The sequence below is a fragment of the Protopterus annectens genome, chromosome 2.part2, assembly GCF_019279795.1.
Source record: "Protopterus annectens isolate FY-2018-M chromosome 2.part2, PAN1.0, whole genome shotgun sequence".
Taxonomy (NCBI): domain Eukaryota; kingdom Metazoa; phylum Chordata; order Ceratodontiformes; family Protopteridae; genus Protopterus; species Protopterus annectens.
In genome coordinates, this window is record NC_056730.1 from 37,492,500 (window position 1) to 37,515,510 (window position 23,011).

Genomic DNA, 23,011 nt, shown 5'->3' on the forward strand with positions numbered 1-23,011 from the left:
GAACTTGGCAGCAGAGCCAGCAAAAATACACACCATTCATGAATACCTCTCAATTTCTTTGCTCAAGAAATCTGATCCACACCAAAGTAAGTAGGGGGACAAAGGCCCAAAATCAAGGACAATTGTTTGTGTTCTGTTTCTCTTTTCACCTCTTCAGTCTATTCCTTCATAAATTGTAAGGGGGGGGGGGCAATATTTTTTAGCATAGAAGGAGATGGTCAATAGACCACGATGCTTTGGCAGGGATGGTCTGCACCTCTCCCTCTAGGCTTTCAAATATTAGCTAAACATTGTTCTCCCCACAGTGCCTTTTTTAGGCAATGACAAACTGAAAGTACTTCTGACATTGCAAGTCAAAACCAAGAAAATCTAAAGGTTTAACGGCTCAGTGCTAGGAGTCTAAACAAAAAAACTCCACTCCTTAGAACCTCTTATCACCCTAGAGAATGCTGATGCCTGTGCAGTCACTGAGACATGGTTTAAAGCTGCAGAAAGCATACCGACAGTGCAAGGTTATAATGCCTTCCACACATTTAGACCAGTTAATACACAGTCAGGGACTAAATGTGGAGGTGTCTCGATTTATATCAAAAATAAATGTACCTCAAGGCTGGCCAAACAGGATGATGCACTTGAGATTCTTCCTGTTCAAATCAGCAGAGGCAAAATCCCATACCACTTCCTTGTAAGCTATAGGGCCCCTCTATGACCCAGGAAACCCAAACCATGTATTTAAACTTATTGGAAACACACACCATTCAATCCAGTACCATATTCACGGGCAACTTTAATTATTCCAGTATTAACTGGGAATTGTATATGACACCAAATGGACAGGCACAGAGATTCCTGGATTTTATCAGTACAAACTCCCTGGACCAGATTGTGACTACACCAACAAGGGGTAAAACCATACCGCATCTAGTCCTCACTAATATTGGAGAGAGCTGCACACCCCCTAGTGTAATGTCTTCACTTGTAAGGTCAGACCACAAAATGGTCTCCTTTGAAGTAAAAATTAAAACCTGGAACCCCGGCTAACCCTGGAATATTTACAAATTTCTCTAAGGATAACTTCTTACTATTAAGTGATAATCTGGCAAAATTTCAAGACCCCATAATCCCTGAGAACACTGTTGCCTATGCAGAACCGTTCACAAAAACCCTATACATGCATGTTAATAGCTGTATAGAGGCAGCTGTACCCACCAGGAGAAAGTAAAGAGCTAACTCAAAAAACAAGCCGCCCTGGTGGAATCACAACATTGATAAACTGTATAACAGAAGGAAGATAATCATAGCAAAAATTAGGAGGTGCAACACCCAGCAGGATAAAAACACTCTCATCAAACTAAACAAAAACTTAGAGGACAGATAAAGTCTACCAAAGCCAAATTTGAGGTAAATTTGGCCTCCCAGGCCAATGACAGCAAAAGGCATTCTTTAGCTATGTCTGCAACCTCAAAGGCAATACAAAATTGTGTACAGAACTCATTGTAAATGGAGCCACCTATGCTGATACAGAAAATAGAGCAAACCTATTAGCCGACAAATTCAGCTCCAGTTTTACCCCTCTCTACCCCTCAACTTTCCCACAGGAAATACTATCAAATAAAACTCCCCCTGCTATCACTACGGAGCAGGTCCTTAATGGTCTCTCTATGGTCAAAAACACTGCATCAATAGGCCCAGACAATATCCCAGGATGCCTGCTAAATTGCATGAAACATGACCTATCAGGCTGTCTGGAATTGTTGTTTAACTGTAGCTTCCAAACAGGCTTCATGCCTCATGAATGCAGAACAGCAACAGTCATCCTTCTGCACAAAGGCTGTCCATATGCAGACACTGGAAACTACAGACCCATAAGTCTCACTAGTCTCATATGCAAAGTCATGGAAAGAATTATCAATTAAATGATCAATAATGATATAGGAAACCTCCAGACACTGGACCCAACCCAATTTGGTTTCATCAAGGGAAGGTCATGCCCACTCGACTTGGTGAGCTTCTTCGAGAAGGTCATCAAGACAATGGATGAGGGCAAAATGGTTCACGCTGCCTATCTTGACCTGGCTAAGGCATCTGACACAATCCCTCACCTGGACATTGTTGATCAACATAAGAGGTTAGGTACAAACCTTTACATAATCTGATAGATAGCCAGCTGCCTCACTGACAGGACCCAGGAATTTAGAAGTGGGGAATTCCTCAGGGATCAGACCTGGGACCACTCCTTTTTGACATTTACTTCTCTGACGTCAAGGCTAGCATCAACGGCTTCTGGCTGACTAAATTTTCAGATAGTTGCAAAGTAGGAGCTGTCATTGAATCACCCATCGACATAAATGTTCTCCAGGAAGGGCTGACACAGACAAAAACTGGTGCTAAAAAATGCATAATAATATCCTTCATGAAGTCATCCACCCCTGGTATCTATCATATTGACAACACACCCCTAAGAGTTGACCCAGTAGTCGGAGACTTGGGGGCACACAGATAGTAATTTAGCCTTTGACCATTACATGTCTACAGTAGTGAGAAAATTATTTTATGTTGTCCAACTTATAAACAAAGGTATGCCATCTAGGTCGAAGAAAGACATTGTTCCACTGTATTCAGCATTCACCAGACCTATCACTGTGTACAATGTTCCCTTTGTATGTACCTAACCAGGCATATACAACAATTGGAATGCCCACAGAGATTCCTCACTAAAAGAATGCAAAGCGTAAGTAATATGTCCTATGCAGACAACCTCAAGACTCCATCCCTATATTTAGTCCACTAAAGGCTGTTGGGGGGAGATCTATCTCTGGCATACAAGCCCTTGTCAGACCCCACTCTGATGGAGCTCCTGTATATCTGAAAAACAAACAGTACCAGAATTACCCATTCTAAAGACTTAAACCTTTCCTGTGACATAAATAGGACCTGATGGATAGACAGGTATGTATTCCAGAGACAACCCCTTCTCTGGAACTGGCTCACCATCCATGTGATGCAGAATTCCTCCATAACCCAATTCAAGGATAACTTTGACAAGTGGATGGGGAATAGGAAATTCATCCCTGGTTTGGCGCCTGTGTCTCTAATGGACACAGGCAACCTGTAAATGGTTCATCTCCCAGGCCCCTTCTTGTAAATGTTTCACCTCCCAAGCCCCTGCTTAACCTTATCAAGGGTACCAGAACTTGTCAGAGATTTGGGATGCATGGTTAGGCTTAAAAGTCCCTTGTGGTTGTTAGCCCAGTAAACACCTATGAACCTATGAGCCTATAAAATGTTGTAAAACTACTGTTTTCCAAAGATTATTTAAGCAGTCAATAATGCCTGGTAAGGTAGGTGTTATATGGGTAATAACACATACTCAAGGATGTTGTGAGGCCTGAAGCTGCTGGCAGAAGGGCTACACCTCTCGAAGGGAATTATTTCTTCTATCATACCTACCCTAAAGGGCATTATTGTGCTTAGACAATGGGTTATATGTTGAATCATTTTATATTTCATTTTGCATTCATATATACATTTTTATATGTTTGATGTAAAGTTCCTCTGCCCAATGTTTCACAGTTGTATTTATTTTTTCTTTTGTTGACCAAGAAAGTCCAACTGGGTAGAAAACCCTTTTACAATGGAGGTCCAGACAGAAAAGACATACACACATACATGTATACATACATACGTGCATACATGTATACATACATACATGCATAGTGTACTGAATCATCTAAGTATACAATAATAATAATAAAAAAAAAAAAACAATAATTGTCTGACTATACAATAGTGGAAAAACAAAACCTTTATCAGGGTACATATGGATAGTCAGCATACAAATATATTATAATCAGGATATAGACATCACAATTATATGAAAAATCATTCAAAGGTAGATCAGAATGAGTGTGTAGAAAAACAAGATTTAAACCCATAGCATTTTATAGTAGTAGGTACAGTGTATGTGGGCAAGTAGATGTAATAGTACAGGATAAGCTTGACTATTACTGGCCACTTAGCCATTTTAAAGCAGGATGAAACAATGTGGATAAGGCTAGTTTACAGGGATTAGCCAGGTGGTACATGAGCAAAGCCCGAGACCTTTATGTGTTGTTTCAATAGTAGCTTGAAGAATTTCAGGTTACTAATTTTGTTTGAGTGAGAGGGGGAATGGAATTCTAAACTTTATAGAGATGTGAGAAGAAAACAGTGAGTCACTCGCAGTATTGTTTGATTTAATTGGGTGAAGTAAAAATTTGCCAATAAAGCAAATAGTCCTGAATGGGGAGTAAGGTTGTTTAACATTTTTTAGTTCTTGACATTTTTCAAGTTGGAAAATGAGACTGTAAATGGTTTTTAGTTGTGTTGATATTAACTAGTGAGGCAATTCTAGCCATTTAATTTGTTTTACTACCATGCAGCGATGGGATCTATAAGGCATATCAACTATTTTGTAGTAGCATTTTTCTGGCATAGTTATTTGGGTAGCTTGCAGCTGATATAAGAAAGGAAGTATATAAAAAGGTGGGTAACAGTATAGGAAATAGTTTGCCTAGTCTGGTTAGTCAGGTAAGGTTTGTCTCAATATAGTGTGTCAAGGTTTGTGTGTGTTTTACTGACAGCTTGATTTATTTGGTTAAGTTTCATGGCATCATGTGTGATGACACCTAGGAGCTTGGAATGAGTTACAAGTTCAATTCTGGTGCATTCAGAAGAAGTAATGGTGAACAGAAGGTATTGTTTAGGTGTGAACCGAATATATTTGGTCTTATTTTAGGGTTTAATAATAATTCAGCTTTATAGAGGGATGTTTCAGTGGAGTTGAAGGATTCCTGTGTTTGCGATTAAAGTAGTTGTAGATTTTTGGCAGTTCACTTGAGCACAGAATCATCAGTATACTGAATAATGGTAGCATGTTTACCTGTGGTATGTATGTCATTTATGAAAAAAACTGAATAGCAAGGGAGCAAGGATAAATCATGGAGGCACCTCAATGTTCACGGAGAGAAATGGAAAGGCATCATTTTCCCATTTTACAGCTTCAAGTTTATTGCTGATATAGCTGTTGAACTAGGTGAGAGATGGGCGTTGAAGTCCTAGAGGAGAGAGTTTGTAGGGCAGCTTTTGGTGAGACACTGTCAAAAGCTTTTGACAAATCAAGGAAAAATCATCTATTAAATTCCCTGCATTTCTATTACTGTCGGTGGTAGCAAGGCTGAGCAGAGCTGTTGTAGGGCTATGCTACAGATGGAAACTGTGTTGTGAGGGACTTAGTAGGTTGTTTGCAGTAACAAATTTAAGTAGCTGGGATTGGCCACGTTCCTAATAATTTGGATAGGAAGGACAGAATAGCTATTGGACTTTAATTGGGGATATCAGTAGAGAAGCCACATTTGTGTTGGGTGGGATATAAGGATTTTTTTTCTAAATTTTTAGGGGTGTAGCTTTCAGTGATGGAGCAGTTTATTAGGATGGAGATTTGGTAAACTAGGGTGTCTGCTGTAAGTGTAATACACTCAACAAGAAAATTGTCGGGCAAATCTAGTTGTATTTAGTTTGAGAATATATTCTCTGATGGTGAATGTAGGGATGGGTTCAAAATCAAATGTATTTGGATTATTCATTGACTTTGGAGGGGGTAAAGTATTTCAGGTGGTAGAGTTGTTTAAAAGGGAAGTTACTGTAATTGATAAAATGTGTATTGAATTGACTGGCAGTGCTGTTATTAGTGCAATTAGTAGAAGGTTTGGTTTGGTAGTGTGGCCAGGATGTATACGTTTGTTGATGGAGGATCAGAAACATTTGGTATTGGTTTTCATGGTGTGTGTGTGTGTGTGTGTGTGTGTGTGTGTGTGTGTGTGTGTGTGTGTGCGTGTGTGTGTGTATATATATATATATATATATATATATATATATATATATATTTATATATATTTTTTTTTTCAAGTTTTATCATAGGTTTTGCTGGCTGGATTGAGTTTTAATTTGTTTTCAGGTATTCCAGACTCTAACTTTTTCTTTCATTGTCATTTTTTTCTTATTAACTTGGGTACATGGTTTATTTTAGCTCTATTGTTTGCTGTGCAGTATGCAATTTTTGTTGGAGGAAGTAGCTTACATTCAAAATATATGTTGTAGAAGTACTGAATTATAAACACACACACACACACTCTCACATAAAACACAAACACATACAGAAGGAAAGAGACACACACATACATACACACACACACACACACACACACACACACACACACACACACACACACACACGTGCCAGCTACTTTCTTGACAGGAAACACCTCACCTTTCATTGTAGTCAAATGAATGAAAAAAAAAGCACACAGTGCAAAGCACTGCAACCTTCCAACTGACTCTGATTTTGTAGAACGTCTGTAATTTGCCTCCTCTATTTTCTGGTAAATTGCTGAGGATTACAGTTAAACTAGATATCTCACTGGATCAGAATTCCTGAAGAAAGAAGTTGAGAGAGCACTCTCACTTGTTCATTCTGTCCATCTCTGTCTGTGTCTATGCCTCTTTCTTTCATACATATACAAACCCACATGGACATACACATAAACTCTTTCATGCAGAATTAAATTTTTTTGTTTAGTTTTTCATCTCACTAAATGCAGCTTTTTTAAACTGCTCCTAGTGAGATTTAAATAAAACAGCATATCCTTGTTAGTGCGATTACAGTTATTTTTTTCTACTTGAGTTTTTTTTAATTACCTTTATTATTACTTTATGCTGAAAGCAAAGCCCTGTTTAACAAGAGTAACAAAAATGGTGGCTATTTGCTTTTTCTAAGGTTCTAAGTGGCAGACTTGATTTTTACTGGGCATAATCTATATATTAACATCCTGTTGGCGACCACTCATGATCCAATCAGGTTGAAGATGTATGCTTTGCCCATTGTTCATAGGTTCATAGTTTAGTACTAAGCTAACTGCCCTTGTGAGGCATTTTAAGCCTAGCCAATTATCCCTTGTGAGACTCAAACCCTGTACCTTGTGCTTGCAAGGCAAACACCTTAACCATTAGGCCACCATCCTTGTCTATTACTTCTTAACGTTTCAGCTTCCTACCATGACTTACTATGATGCATTTGAGTTATTTAATAACTACCACTACTGTGAATTATTTTTTTTAATGTTTTGTAGAGTATTTCATTAGTTCATTATTTACTAAAGCAAATATTACTTTACTAAAACATTTGTTACTTTGAATATCTAATACTTTGTATATTGTTTCTTTTTACAGAGGTTTTTTTTTTCCCCAGGCCTCCTCTGAAAAGGGGTATTTTACCCATTCGGACTTTCTTGGTCAACAAATGTAAACAAATAAGTAATAAATACATTTTTAAATATTACTCATTCACTTAAAAATAGTAGGATGACAGATTTTACATCAACATGCATTTTCTGAACAATACGAAGTATGAAACTCTAACATCTAGCATCACTGATTGTAATCCGCAGTGATTTATTAGAACAATCCAAAAGTTTTAGGAGTGAAAGGGCAACCTTTTAAGGTTCACAGATATAATAAATTACAATAGAAATTCAGGTATTCTAACCTCATCCCTATTTCTGGATCTATCCAAGGCATTCAACAAAGTCAGTCATTGAATTCTCCTAACTAAACTCTCTTTCTGTGAGCTATCACCCTCCTCATTTAACTTGTTTCTTAGTTACCTCACTAATAGGTCCATAGCAGTGAAATGACAAGATGATTTCTCCTCTTTCCTGCCTATAGCCATCAGAGTCCGACAAGGCTCCATCCTGGGACCATTACTGTTTAGCTTATTTATCAATGACCTAATCACAGCAGCCAAAGACACCTCCAAAGTGCAATACTTCTAATATGTGCTGCTATGACACCTCTCGTGTTCCAAACACCCACCCAGAAATTCTTCTCCTGGGTCAACAATTCACAACTCCTCCTAAATACAAAAAAAAAATAAAAAAATAAAAAAACTACTACTGTTCCTCTAACACTCTCTCCCCTCCCAAGAAACTACCTTTAATGTTTGTTTATCTAACAAGAGCAGTATAGAACTGGCATCCCACACCAAACTGCTAGGTACGATTATAAACGACCACCTTCAGTCTGTGTCTGTGTGTGTGTGTGTATATATCTATGTCTGATGTGTGTGTGTGTGTGTGTGTGTGTGTGTGTGTGTGTGTGTGTGTGTGTGTGTGTGTGTGTGTGTCTGAGGTGCGCACTTGCATCCCATCCATGTCTGACATCTTCTTTATCCCTGTTATCTCCTGGCATGGGCTCTAGCTCACCACAGATTTGACATGGCTTAAGTGGGTAAGGAGAATAACTGAGTGAATGAATGGATGTGTGATGTAACCTGCCATTTGGCCTAGTTCATGTCTGAAAGACATTTTACAGATGGAATTAATAATAATGACCTGAGAATACCTCAACATGAGCTTACAACACCATTATATTTGTTACTCACTAAATCATTTAAGAATGTGGAGATTCCAAAAGATTGGAGACATGTACTTGTTAAACTCATCTTTAAGGGAATGGGGAAATAGGACAAACCCAGAGTCATACAGACCCATAAGTTTACTTTATTGTTGTGGAAAAATAATGGCGAAGACTACTTTTGGATAAATTATTGTTGGAATTGGAAATTTTGGGACTTGAAACCATATATCAACATGCATATGTTGAAAATAGATCTATAATCACGTGTAACATGATGCTCTATAACAATATAATAACAGCTATAAATGAAAAAAAAATTGTGTTGGGATGCAATTTATATAGACTTAAATTCGGCCTTTAACAGGGTCATACACACAACACTGTTCAATAAATTAGAGTAACTAGGTATTTATGTACTCTTAGTAAGATGGATAGCTGCATGTCTTACAAATGGGACATGGCAAGCATCATACAGCAACAAGACAGGCAAAATTCCAGGTTACAGTCAGGGTGTCCCACAGGGCTCTATCCTAGGCCCATACCTGTTTAGGTTGTATCTTTCAGAACTATATTTTTCATCTGAGGTGTTCTAGAATCAGTATGCAAATGGCTTGAAATCTGTAAACTGATTACATCTGTTACAGATATGACATGTCTACAAAAGAACTTGACTAAATCAGTCATTTGGGCACAGGAAAATAATGTGCCAATAAATACATAAAAAAATAAGCATATGAGATTTGGGGGAACACAGATTGAAGGGTGAAAATTTAATACAGTACAGAGTGACTGAAACTGTAGATACATTTAAGGACCTGGACATAGGGATAGATCCAGCTTTGAGTTTTTCTAATCAAATCAACAAATTGGTTAATGGTAGTTATAGAACTATGGGCTTTTTAAAAGGTTTATAAAGTCTAGGAAATCCAAAATGATGAAATAATTGCTTAGCAGTTATATTAGACCGAAACTTGAGTATGGAATAGCAATATACAGAAACCTTATAAGAAAAGAAGCACAAGTAAATTAGAAGTAGTACAGAGGAAATATACTTTGGGCATTCATGGGTGCGAATATTTAATTTATTATGAAAGATTAAAATATCTGAAGTTGTACAGTGTCTCATATAGATATTTAAGAGGAAATCTTATTCAGGTATGTAGGGCATTTAGAGGCAACTACATCTAAGGATGTTTAGGGTTATCAAAAAGTAGTAGAGAATCATAAGGCGACCTGTGTGGAAGATTATATAGAAATGAGAAATGTACTAACTGGTTCTCTGGGAGAGCAGCTAAAGCACAAAATAGACTAGCAAAATATATTAAAGCAAGCACTTATTATGGGAATGACTGTTTTGGCAGGCTAGAAGGACACTATTGCCTGTGCCTGGAATATTTATATGTATGTATCTCTTATCCATCCAACAAATTGTATTTCATTGCTGGGACTGATCACTACTGACCATCTCCAAGCCTCTGCTGTCTCAGCTGGAAAACTGTTCCACAACTCTGCTGTTTGTCAAAAAGAACTTTAACAGCACAGAATCTATGTGTACGAAAGGGAATGCGATTTTTTTTTAATATATGAATCAGAAGCTAGAGGATTCTAAAAATGCTCATTTTAAGCTGCTACAAATTAATGAAAAATATGTTAAAACAATCTTATAGAACAAAGTAAGCAGATGGATGATAAAAAGTATTTTACAGTTAAAATGTTACCTAAAGTAAGTGTGTAGATGGTTTGTTTGATTTGGCTTTATAATAGAAAAATGTCAAACTGTTATCAACACTTCTGAAGAAACATAACTTAGAACAAGTTGGGATAGTAAGTAGTGAGTGTGACAAGCAAGGCATAGTGTCTAACTACATAAGAAGAATGGAAAACAGCCTGCTCTGTGGTGCACAGACATGCAGCTTCGACTGTATAACAGACAACCTGGCAATACAAAGTGACCCAAGTACTGGATGAGTTGACTGCGGAAAATGCAGCAGACAGGCCACCATTGTCTTAGCCGTCATCAGGGGAGGGAGACAGCATGGTCTCCTATACTACTTTCAGCTGGGAAAGGGTATATGTAACAACAAAATGCAGCGCGTAGGGCTGGGATCTATGTCCACCAATTCATAAGTCAGTGTTGTAGCCAGGTTTAAGGGTATGCATGTCCAAATGCTGGTATTGAGGGGTACCCACTTATCAGTGTTGCCATGAGGATAAGGAGAGTAGGGCATGAAACTTTAATTGATGACTTCCTGAATGGCAACCTCCTGGGAGTTGCTGCTGCCTTAGATGGAACAAATAAGGATAATGAAGACCAGAGGAATGACTTTCAACAGGAGTGATGAGCAAAATATATAATAGATAGCTAGAAAGATAGATAAACTAAATAAGTAAAATGATGGAAAAATTCAGGGGAAATCTGTCCAGGGAAGATGTGACACAACATGCAGTTGGGAGGGTGGCCTAATGATTAAGGTGTTTGCCTTACAAACACAAGGTGCAGGGTTTGAGTCTCACAAGGGATAACTGGATAGGCTTAAAATGGCTCGCAAGGGCAGTTAGCTTAGTACTAACCTATGAACATACCAACCAAGCAGCAGGGAGAAGGGAAATGTTTTCTTTTTAAAGCATTAATTGAATTATCACTTATGAGCCAGGTTTGCCAGACGTCCCTATTTGAGCGGGACTGTCCCGGGATCAGCAGCTTGATCCCGAGTCCCGCACTGCCGGTTTAAATCCCGGGCGGCCCCCGCTTTGTTTTTTTTTTTTTTGATTGGCCCACATACCGGCATACGGGCCAATTAAAAATCACTAAACACGGAGCTTCTTGTGTTTAATGCGGAACATGACACAGGCAAACTTACATTTATATAAAAATAATCAAACCATATTAACAATTTACAACATTATGCATCATATTTATTGTTCTATACCATATAATCAAAGGAACATTACATAAAGTCTTCAAGTCCTGCCTTTTCTTAGACCACAGTCCTCTTCCAAAACACGTTTCTGCATGTATCATTTCCACAATTTTGATTTTTCTATGTAATTTACTCCTACCCTTTATTCAAAGATGCCACTTCCAGTTATTTATGTGTATGTATGTATATATGTGTATGCATATATATCTATGTATACTCTTACATGTATATTTGCTTGAATGTATATATGGAACACTTAAACACTTATATACTATCATTCAGTTGTGAAATATTCTGCACTGCTCTACCAGGTTCTTATCTACTCTCATTATATATTTTGTACACTTGTATTTTCAACCAAAAGGGGGGAATATCCTCTTATTGTATACTAACGGTTGTAAAACTTTTTTTTTTTTTCTCTTTCGCCTGAACCTTCTTGTGTTCTGACTGTCCTTCTCAAACATTTTGGAAATATACAGTATATTTCAGAGCATTTGTTATAACTGTATTTGCTATAACTGATTTAAGTATTTTTTTCTGGCTTTTTGATTATTTACTGCTTAGCGACTGCATTTTCGCCTGTTTATACAGCTCTGCATTCTATTTAAACTGTTTTTGTGTTGATTAACTGTTTTGCACTTTTAAAAAGTTATTTGTTGCTTAATTTTACCTGTAGGCTAACAAACTCAAGTGTGCTAGCCGTTTAAAAGCATTTATAGCATTTATTGTCTGTTTTTCCTCTGTCTTCTGCAAAAAAGACAAAAACAAAAAAAAAACAAAAATCTTGTTTTTCCCACCTTACTGAACTAGAATAGTCCAGTCTTCAGAGTTTGCTGATCTCTGGGCTTTGTCTTGGTTCCTGTGCTATTCCATATCCTTATTTGGATAAAAGGAAGCGTCTTTGTTCACCAGTGGGAGTGGGGAGCACTGAGCAGCCTATTTGTCCCTAGAGGAGTGGTTCCAGCCAGAAACTTGTAGTCTATTGGCCATTTTGGGTCAATTCCTAGCTCTTTTCAGCCCCCTGTAATAAAGACCGCTTTAGCGTGCTTTTTCGCTTGTATTCAACTCAGCACCGCTCCTCGTGGTGTCCTGCAGAGTTCTACAAGCAGCAGAGAGCAAAAGAGTGACTTTTTCCTGATTTAAGTATTTTTTTTCTGGCTTTTTGATTATTTACTGCTTAGTCACTGCATTTTCGCCTGTTTATACAGCTCTGCATTCTATTTAAACTGTTTTTGTGTTGATTAACTGTTTTGCACCTTTAAAAAAGTTATTTGTTGCTTAATTTTACCTGTAGGCTAACACACTCAAGTGTGCTAGCCGTTTAAAAGCATTTATAGCATTTACTGTCTGTTTTTCCTCTGTTTTCTGCAAAAAAAATCTTGTTTTCCCGCCTTACTGAACTAGAATAGTCCAGTCTTTAGAGTTTGCTGATCTCTGGGCTTTGTCTTGGTTCCTGTGCTATTCCATATCCTTATTTGGATAAAAGGAAGCTTCTTTGTTCACCAGTGGGAGTGGGGAGCACTGAGCAGCCTATTTGTCCCTAGAGGAGTGGTACCAGCCAGAAACTTGTAGTCTATTGGCCATTTTGGGTCAATTCCTAGCTCTTTTCAACCCCCTGCTATAAAGCCCACTTTAGCGCGCTTTTTCGCTTGTATTCAACTCAGCACCGCTCCTCGTGGTGTCCTGCAGAGTTCTACAAGCAGCAGAGAGCAAAAGAGTGACTTTTTCCTGATTTAAGTATTTTTTTCTGGCTTTTTGATTATTTACTGCTTAGAGACTGCATTTTCTCCTGTTTATACAGCTCTGCATTCTATTTAAACTGTTTTTGTGTTGATTAACTGTTTCACACTTTTAAAAAGTTATTTGTTGCTTAATTTTACCTGTAGGCTAACACACTCAAGTGCCCTAGCCATTTAAAAGCATTTATAGCATTTACTGTCTGTTTTTCCTCTGTTTTCTGCAAAAAAGAAAAAAACAAAAAAAAAAATCTTGTTTTCCCGCCTTACTGAACTAGAATAGTCCAGTCTTGAGAGTTTGCTGATCTCTGGGCTTTGGCTTGGTTCTTGTGCTATTCCGTATCATTATTTGGATAAAGGGAAGCTTCTTTGTTCACCAGTGGGAGTGGGGAGCACTGAGCAGCCTATTTGTCCCTAAAGCAGTGGTTCCAGCCAGAAACTTGTAGTCTATTGGCCATTTTGGGTCAATTCCTAGCTCTTTTCAACCCCCTGCTATAAAGCCCGCTTTAGCGCTATGTGATTTAGCGCGGAGTTGCCCATAGAGCACCATCGGGCAGCGCCGGTTAAACAAGGTTAAACTATTTCTGGCTCCGTAAAGTCTGCTCTTCAATTTTTCCCTTAGAACTTCTCTACTTGCAATCTAAACAGTCTATTCTCTATCTCAAAAGCTCAGCACTTGCTCCTAAAGCATTTTTATATAGGTAAAGTACTTATATACTAAACAAAGTACTACATTAGCCTAGAATCCCCTTGAGTACCCATTTCCCTATAGGTCCCTTCTGACTCAGTTACACAGCAAACTTTTTCACTTTTTCTAGCATGTTAAAGGGTCAGTTGCTAGCGTCCTCTCCTGTTCAGCTGGTGAATCTGGGCATCTTGAGGCAATGTTACAATTGCCTCATGTACACAGACAACCCACTCCTTCTCCCACAAAACACAAATACATGTGAGAGATGCAACTATATAGCCAAACTGGAGGCTGAGCTCTCTCAACTCAGGACTGGCAAGACCAGACAGGAGGAGAAGGAAACCACGCACACCACAAACCCAGTTTCACATAGAACTATCACAACTGCAAAACAAACACATAAACATACAAAGACATACTCGGAGGCACTGATCAAAATCTACCAAAACTACAGAGGCCCCCAAAGCAGACACCCAAGCAACTGCCACCTCAAGACATAAGACATGCAACACATAGTTCTCAAAGTCAGTGTGCTAAACAGTCACAGCCCTTAAGGCCAAACACAATGCCAGACACACTTGTTATAGGTGACTCCATAGTCAGACACACTGATGTCCCACTCACCAGACTGAACAAGGAAAAGATCACAGTAAGCTGCCTGTCGGGCGCTAGAATCCACCACATAACACAAGCACTCAGGTCACTCCACAGCAAATACAAGTATGACTCAGTCATTGTCCATGCCGGTGTGAACAAGCTAGGGACCTATCCATGTAATACAAGCAATATGTGCAGTTACATTTCTAGTGATATAAACTATACACATCCTAGGCTAGACATTAACTTTAAACCTAATTTTAGGTCGACTTGCACTAGCTCCAACTTGATATACCTAGCAAACTGCCAGGATTGTGATGCATTCTATATAGGAATGACAACAAGACCCTTGAAAGAACGTATATATAATCATATATACGACATTAGGAAAAATGACCAGAAAAATGCCCTTGCTAAACATATAACAAATAACTCTGGTCATAGTTTTAAATTTAGAACATTACAACTTGTGCATTCAAATAATAGGAAAGGTGACACATTTAATGAACTAGAAAGTATAGAATTACAATGGATTCTCCGGTTTAAAGCACATTATAGTCCAGGTCTGAATCATTACATCAGCATTAGATCAGTACTTAAAAAGAGAAGCTTAAAATAATTAAACACCTGAATATTCTGGATAATATATATCAGACCATACTGAGTATCCTTATGAATAAGACATGACTTATTACCATCTACACATCTATGTCTGCATTACTTTTTGAAGCTTAACTACTATTTTTTAATATACTAACTATGATTCCCATCTCTATTTTTAAATATTCTTTAAACACTTTTTATTAAGTGCATATATTTAATAAATACATTTGTATATATTATTGTTAACATTATAAATATTAAATAAATGCATTTTCATATGCTTTATTTATATATACGTTTATTCTAATATTGATTATTTAGATTTTTAGACTTTAGTTATATATAAATATTATAATACATATATATATTTCCCTTACATATTATATAGATACATTTTTTAGAGTTTTTTAAAATATTTATATTCTATATTTTATGACTTCATTTTTTGCATTAAACAAATATTTATATTGAGCCTCCTTCAAGTTAATATGTACAATTCCATCATATAATCTGTCAAAATAGATAGAAGTGCTAAGCCAACCCTGACAAATATATTTATTCTGAATAGATAGAGAGCTACATTTTGGCCCCTCTCTTTCATGAGTGCTTACATGAATGCTTTACATGAGTAGTGTATATTTTGTGTTTTTTGTTTTAGTTTTTGTCTTTGTTTTTGCTTCTATGAAAGATGTTAGATACATACATATATATATATATATAAAAAAAAATGTATTATTATTTTTTAATTTTAATGTTATTTTATGTCATATCACACAATTACTCACTAAATATGCAGATATGTACATGTATATTAAGTTTTTTATATATATATATTTTTCATATATATATATATATATATATATATATATATATATATATATATACTTTTTCTTTTAATTTCTATTTTCACTATAATATGTAATTAATTGTTTTAGGCATAGGTTTTAAAATGCGTTTTTGCACACTGATATATATTTTTATATATTAGTTTCTCTATTTAGTGAATATAGCCATATATGGAATATTTTTTGTTTATTTACTTATTTATATAAAAACCATTTAAGTGTTAAAGTTTTTTATGTAATGTGAGAAGAATTCTTATGCTCACTTTTAGTCTATTTATATGTTGAAACAGTTACTTATATTTCTTTAGTATTGCACTGACACTTTAACAGCCACAACAGCTTTCTGCAATCAATTTTGTAAATTGATATATTAAGGGGATAATTGACATCATCTATCATTTATTTGTGCTATATAAGGAAGTCGTTCTGTTGCAACTAAATAGATCTGAAGAAGCGTACAGTCCGTACGTGAAAGCGCTCATCTCTTTCTTTGCTTGTATCTAAATAAAGAAGTTGTTTTTGCTGCATTATCGTGGTGGTCTTCATACTGGTGTTCTTCTACGATATCTACTTGGTTTAGTGGTGAAGACCTTTGGAGGCTAGCTGAGATCGTGTCACATACTAAAACACAAATACATGTGAGAGATGCAACTATATAGCCAAACTGGAGGCTGAGCTCTCTCAACTCAGGACTGGCAAGACCAGACAGGAGGAGAAGGAAACCACGCACACCACAAACCCAGTTTCACATAGAACTATCACAACTGCAAAACAAACACATAAACATACAAAGACATACTCGGAGGCACTGATCAAAAATCTACCAAAACTACAGAGGCCTCCAAAGCAGACACCCAAGCAACTGCCACCTCAAGACATAAGACATGCAACACATAGTTCTCAAAGTCAGTGTGCTAAACAGTCACAGCCCTTAAGGCCAAACACAATGCCAGACACACTTGTTATAGGTGACTCCATAGTCAGACACACTGATGTCCCACTCACCAGACTGAACAAGGAAAAGATCACAGTAAGCTGCCTGTCGGGCGCTAGAATCCACCACATAACACAAGCACTCAGGTCACTCCACAGCAAATACAAGTATGACTCAGTCATTGTCCATGCCGGTGTGAACAACCTGAGAACTACCTCCCTGGACTACATGAAAAGAGACATAGAGGAGCTCTCAGATTATGTAGCCCAGGCCGGTATGACCCTGACCCTGAGCAGTATCCTACCCTCACCAAGAATGATGCCACAATACAGAGACAAAATGATCAGCTTTAATAATTGGCTTAATTACTGGTGTCATTCTAAGGGGATCCAATGTCTGTCTGCCTGGGATGACGCTGCTTCACAAGGGATGGCTTGCACCTGTCACCCCTGGGCTTCCAGATATTGGCAAAGGCTCTTGCCACCCCCATAGTGCTTTTTTAGGCAAGGCTCAAATGATAAACCTACCACCCTAGAAAATAAAAATGGAAAAAAACTAAGGGTAATACTGCTCAATGCCAGAAGTCTAAACCTCAAGATGCACGCCCTCAAAGCCCTCCTCAGTATGAAGAACATCGATGTCTGTGCTGTGACTGAAACCTGGTTCAAGGCTCCTGAGAGCACCCCAGCACTATCAGGTTATACCTCATATCATGCGTTCCGACCCCAAAATCCGGACCGAACCACAAAAGGAGGGGGAGTATCCATATTCATAAAGGATACCCACACCTCCAGGTTAGTGGCAATGCACGAAGCATCGGAGACCATCCAGGTGCAATTAACCATAGGTAAAACTGCCCTACAGTTTGTAGCATGCTACAGACCACCCTCTCAAACTCAGGAAACCCACACAGCCTTCCTGAAGACACTGGAGAGTACGAATGTCTCTCCAAACACCATCATATTGGGTGACTTCAACTACCCAAACATAGACTGGGAACATTACTCAAGCCCCAACACCCTAGCCCAAAGGTTCCTGGAGTTCATAAACTCAAATGCTATGGAACAACTAGTCACCATTCCCACAAGAGGAGAAAATATACTAGACCTGATCATCACAAACATGGGGACAAAATGCTCCACACCGGAAGTATATCCCTCATTGTTGAGATCAGACCATAAATTAATCTCACTGGAGATCCACATCCCGCCCCCAACCCCAGCAAAAAAGACCACAGTGAAAAACTTCTCAAAAGCAAACTTCACACTTCTTAAGACTGGAGTGGTATCCTTCAAGGCCCCCGAGCCAGTGGAAACCACAACCCACGCTGCTGAAACCCTTACAAATGCCTTCTACGAGCACCTCCAGGAATGTATGGATCAAGCAATCCCTAATAAAATCAAGACCCTTTCCACCAAAGGCAGGCGCCCGGTCTGGTGGACCCCAGCCATAAACAAACTCTACAACAAGAGGAGAAAGCTACTACATGACAGAGCAAAATCCCTAAAAGGGAAGGCATCTCTGATCAATACTAGCAAAAACTACGATCACTCATAAAATCATCCAAGGCCAACTTTGAGAGAAAAATCGCTAAAGACACAAAAGACAATCATAAGGCCTTCTTTAGCTATGTTAGAAACCTGGGTGGAAACTCCCAGATATGCTCAGAATTAGTCCAAAATGATACAAAAATCACTGAACCCACAGACATTGCCAACATACTGGCAGACAGGTTCAGTGCAAATTTCTCTCCTCCCTCCCCCCAAAAGGAGAAATATCTATCCCACCAGAGTCTAGCCTCCCAAACATCTCAGATGCCCAGGTGAGAGCCGCTCTCTCTAAAGCAAAAAACACAGCATCAATGGGACCGGACGGTGTCCCCGGCTGTGTGCTACACGAACTCAATGAGGAACTAAACCCACACATAAGGCTGCTGTTTAATCTTAGCCTTACTACAGGATACGTACCCAAAGAATGGTGTACGGGAACTGTGGTTCCACTCCACAAAGGCGGTGCTTCTACGGACCCTGGAAATTACCACCCCATAAGCTTGACAAGCCTTGTCTGCAAGGCTATGGAGAGGATCATAATGAAACTCATAAATAAAGACATTGGGGACCTACAGACACTGGATCCTACCCAATTTGGCTTTGTCAAGGGCAGATCCTGCCTCTTGAACTTGGTCGACTTTTTCGAAACAGTCACTAAGGCCATTGATGAGGGTAAGGCAGTTCACACAGCCTACCTTGACCTAGCAAAAGCGTTCGACACAATACCCCACTTGGGCATCATAGAAAAGCTCACCAGCTTAGATGTAAACCCATATGTCACAAGATGGGTTGCAAACTGGCTCAAGGACAGAACCCACAGGGTTAGAGTTGCTGGTGCCATGTCAGACTCTAAGCGGGTCACGAGCGGTGTCCCACAGGGCTCAGTCCTGGGCCCCCTCTTGTTCGGCATTTATTTTTCTGAAGTGCAGGCAAACATAGGGGGATTGTGGCTGACAAAATTTGCAGATGACTGCAAACTGGGCACCATAATTGACACTCCATCAGACACAGACATCCTCCAGAGAGGTCTTATAGAAATGGATAACTGGTGCCAGAGCCATGGCCTTAAGCTAAATGCCAAAAAATGTATAGTCATACCCTTTGGGAAAAACAAGGTAACCCTTAATTACCACATATATGGTAATCCATTAAACATGGAAGAAGTTATCAGGGACCTGGGGACCCAAGTTGACAGTAACCTCTCTTTTGACACTCACATTGCCAAAGTGGTTAGGAAGACCTTCTACATTGCCCACCTGATCATGAAGGGATTCACATCCAGATCAGGAGAGGTCATTGTACCCCTGTACTCTTCACTTATCAGACCAATGATTGAGTACAACGCCCCATTCAGAATGTACCTTACCCGACACCTGCAGCAGTTGGAAAGACCCCAAAAGTTCCTCACCAAAAGGATAAAGGGGCTCAAACATATGTCATACGCTGCCCGACTGAAGAAACTCCAGCTCTATTCAGTCGCATACCGTCTGCTCAGAGGTGATTTGTGCCTGACATACAAGGCCATGTCCAACCCGGAATTAATGGACATGCTCCACCTCAAAAAATCCAAATCCACCAGAGCCACGAGAGCAAGAGACTTAAACCTCAACACGGATATAAATAGGACGTGCTGGAGGGACAGATTCATCACCCAGAGACTCCCTACACTATGGAACAGAATCCCAGTCCATGTGAGGCAGAGCCCCTCACTGACTCTGTTCAAGAGAAATCTTGACGAGTGGATGGGAGATCGTAGGTTTACCCCGGGAATCATCTCTGTGTCACGGCTGGACAGAGGCACAGCAAACTAATGGGTATAGTATTCTCATCCTAAGGGGTGGTGAAAGCCACACACACTCTGGCTAGGCTTATAAATGCCCTAGGGCAGATAGCCTAGTATGAACCTATGAACCTATAAAGTCTACAATCTGTATGCTGCTACTCTGTAATGTCTCTTTTGTAAATGTTTCTTCTCTCTGTAAACTTATGGAGTTTTTCTCCCCAGGACTCCACTGAAAACAGACACTTGTTGTCCAGTCGGACTATCCTGGCTAACAAAATTTAAATAAATAAATAATAATTTTATGTCTGTTACAATATTCAATACCTCAAGTATAGTTAAGTATAGTTGGCTTAAACTTTGATTTCTGTTTTCTAGTAATTGCATTTTTGGCAAAAACCAGAGTTAAACTTAACAAGGCCTTAATATGTCAAGACAATTCAGATCCTGTAAACCAGCAAAAAAAAAAAAAAAAAAATCCATAATGATGATCCAGATAGAAGCAGAATGTAAGAAAATACTGCTGTTGGAGGGTCTTGATGCAGAGAAAGGATTTGATAGAGTAAGTCTGGATTTTATGAGTAGGGCAGTGGAAGCATTTGGTTCATAGGTTCATAGATTAGTACTAAGATAACTGCCCTTGTGAGCCATTTTAAGCCTAGCCAGTTATCTCTTGTGAGACTCAAACCCTGCACCTTGTGTTTGTAAGGCAACCACCTTAACCATTACGCCACCCTCCCAACCATTGCATTCCCTCATACACTAATAAGGTTAATTAGAAGGGTATATGTGGGATCTGAGGCAAAAATCTAAGTGGGAGGGTTCCTCTCTGATAAGTTGTGTCTGAATAGAAGAATCAAGCAAGGGTGTTCTCTTTCCCCTTTGTTATTTGCATTATGTTTAGAACCATTGGCAAAGAAAATAAGGGACCTGGAAATGATATTTTGTGCCGCGGTGGTACGGCAGTAGCATTGTTACCTCACAGCAAGAGGTTCTCCCGTTCGATTCTCGGTGTGGCTTGGGAGTGCCTTCTGTGTGGAGTCTGCATGTCCTCCCAGCAGTTGGGTAGCGTTCGAAAGACATGCGTGCGTAAATGGGCATGCCTTCGTTGAAGGCTGGGCGTCAAGCTAGCACCTCAACGTTTCATAAAAATCTACTGCCAATCATTAGCGGACCGGAGTTCCGCTGTGGCGACCGCTTACCGGGAAAAGCTGAAAGACAAACAACAACATTTTGTACTTGATGGAGCCAGTAAACCACACTGATCCATATCTATCAATTTTGGCATCACCTTTACCATTCTTTTAGCCATAAGAGACATAAATACTTTCTTATGTGATCTTATGTGATCATTGCTAATCCTTAACACATCTGGGCTAACATATTTGCGCAAATTAACTCATGGAAGAAACTCCACCCGATCTTAATTAGGTGAATTGCTGCCATCAGCTTGCTCTTGGCACCTTTACCATTCTGAGTTTTTAAAAACATACCAACTCCTCTCAGGAATAAATATGTGTCAAAAATTCTAAATTAACTAGTCAGTATATTTGGGAGGGCAAGAGACATGAGGTGTCAGGACATGTTGCCAATCAATTAAGGTTGGTTATAGTACTCCCTTATAGGAGTATAGTATTTGTAAGCCTTCACTGTAATCTGTTTGCATGCATTCACCTGTCATGTCCACTTCAGCCTTAATAGAAGCCAGAATTTTGAGTTCCTACTCTACCCTAGGCAATAGGAGGGTATGCAAAATCTTTCCCTTATCACGTCAGAGCTTTGCATACCACAGTGTAAACATCTAAAGCTTTTGAATATTCAGAGAACAGTTCGGGGATGGGAAATCTGATGGTCACAACTCCTTTGTGGGGGCTGTTCTGAATAAAGGACCGATGGCTGTTCTTACTGTGAAGAGCTAGGTGGCACCTGGTATTTTACTTTATTTTTTTAAATCTCAGGAGGTTGAGAGGAAAATGGTCTTTTATTCAGTATCTGAAAAACAGATGGGGCTTGCAGTGTAAAGATCATGGGAAATATCTGCAGCTTTGATATTCAGTTATATCATCACATTTTAACCCTAATGTGATGCTTTGCTTTTTATAGCTACCCTAGACTGTACAGCTCATTACAGGAATTAAACCAGGCTTTATCAAAAATTAAGGTGGTTTCTTTGTATCTCACCCTTATTAATAAAATATAAAACCTCTGAAGAACTGGTGGGCATCAGATTTCAAAACATGGAGAATGCTTGCTGTCGCAGCAAATGTCAGTTCACAGCTTTGCTTGTTAAGGTTCGTTCAGCAGCTTATATCTGTGAGACAGACGTTGTTTTCCTCTACTGTGGGAACCTCTGCAGTTATACACAGACTGCAGAAATGTGAATGCTACTGATGTCTGTACATTTTGGTAATATCCACCATCTGAAGGATGATGGGCTGTTGTCACTGTAAAGCAATAAAATTTGTTCCATATCCTGTATATTTGATCACCTAGCTTACTTTTTTACAGTGAGTCGCACATATTGGTGCACACCACTTTACATTTTAAACAGGAGATACTGTAACTCTCTGTTATGACTCAGAGTTGTATTGCCACTAAGTGGAGAATACAGAATACTTTAACTGTGGGACTCTAATTGTGGATTAAATGTTTCAGGCACACACTCACTGTACTGGACAGTTTAATAAAAAAAAAACATCAAAAACTTGGTATGCTCTATTGGCAAAAGCACTACCTTACACCTGCTACTAAAATCACTCTTTCTACTTCCTTTCTTATCCCCTCACTTCTCTATGGAGCACCACTTCTAACTAACATACAGTCCTCTCTGAAAACACAACTCTCCTCCTGCTACAACAAAATTGCAAAGTTCGCTACCAGCCACAAGTCCTCCACCCACCACTGTT

The 23,011-nt window shown here is 38.9% G+C and overlaps 1 protein-coding gene across 4 annotated transcripts in view; it reads right to left on the reverse strand.

The window, feature by feature from the left end:
* Positions 1-23,011, reverse strand: part of THBS4 (thrombospondin 4) — a 972,706-nt gene that overhangs the window by 753,573 nt on the left and 196,122 nt on the right. The window lies entirely within an intron of this gene.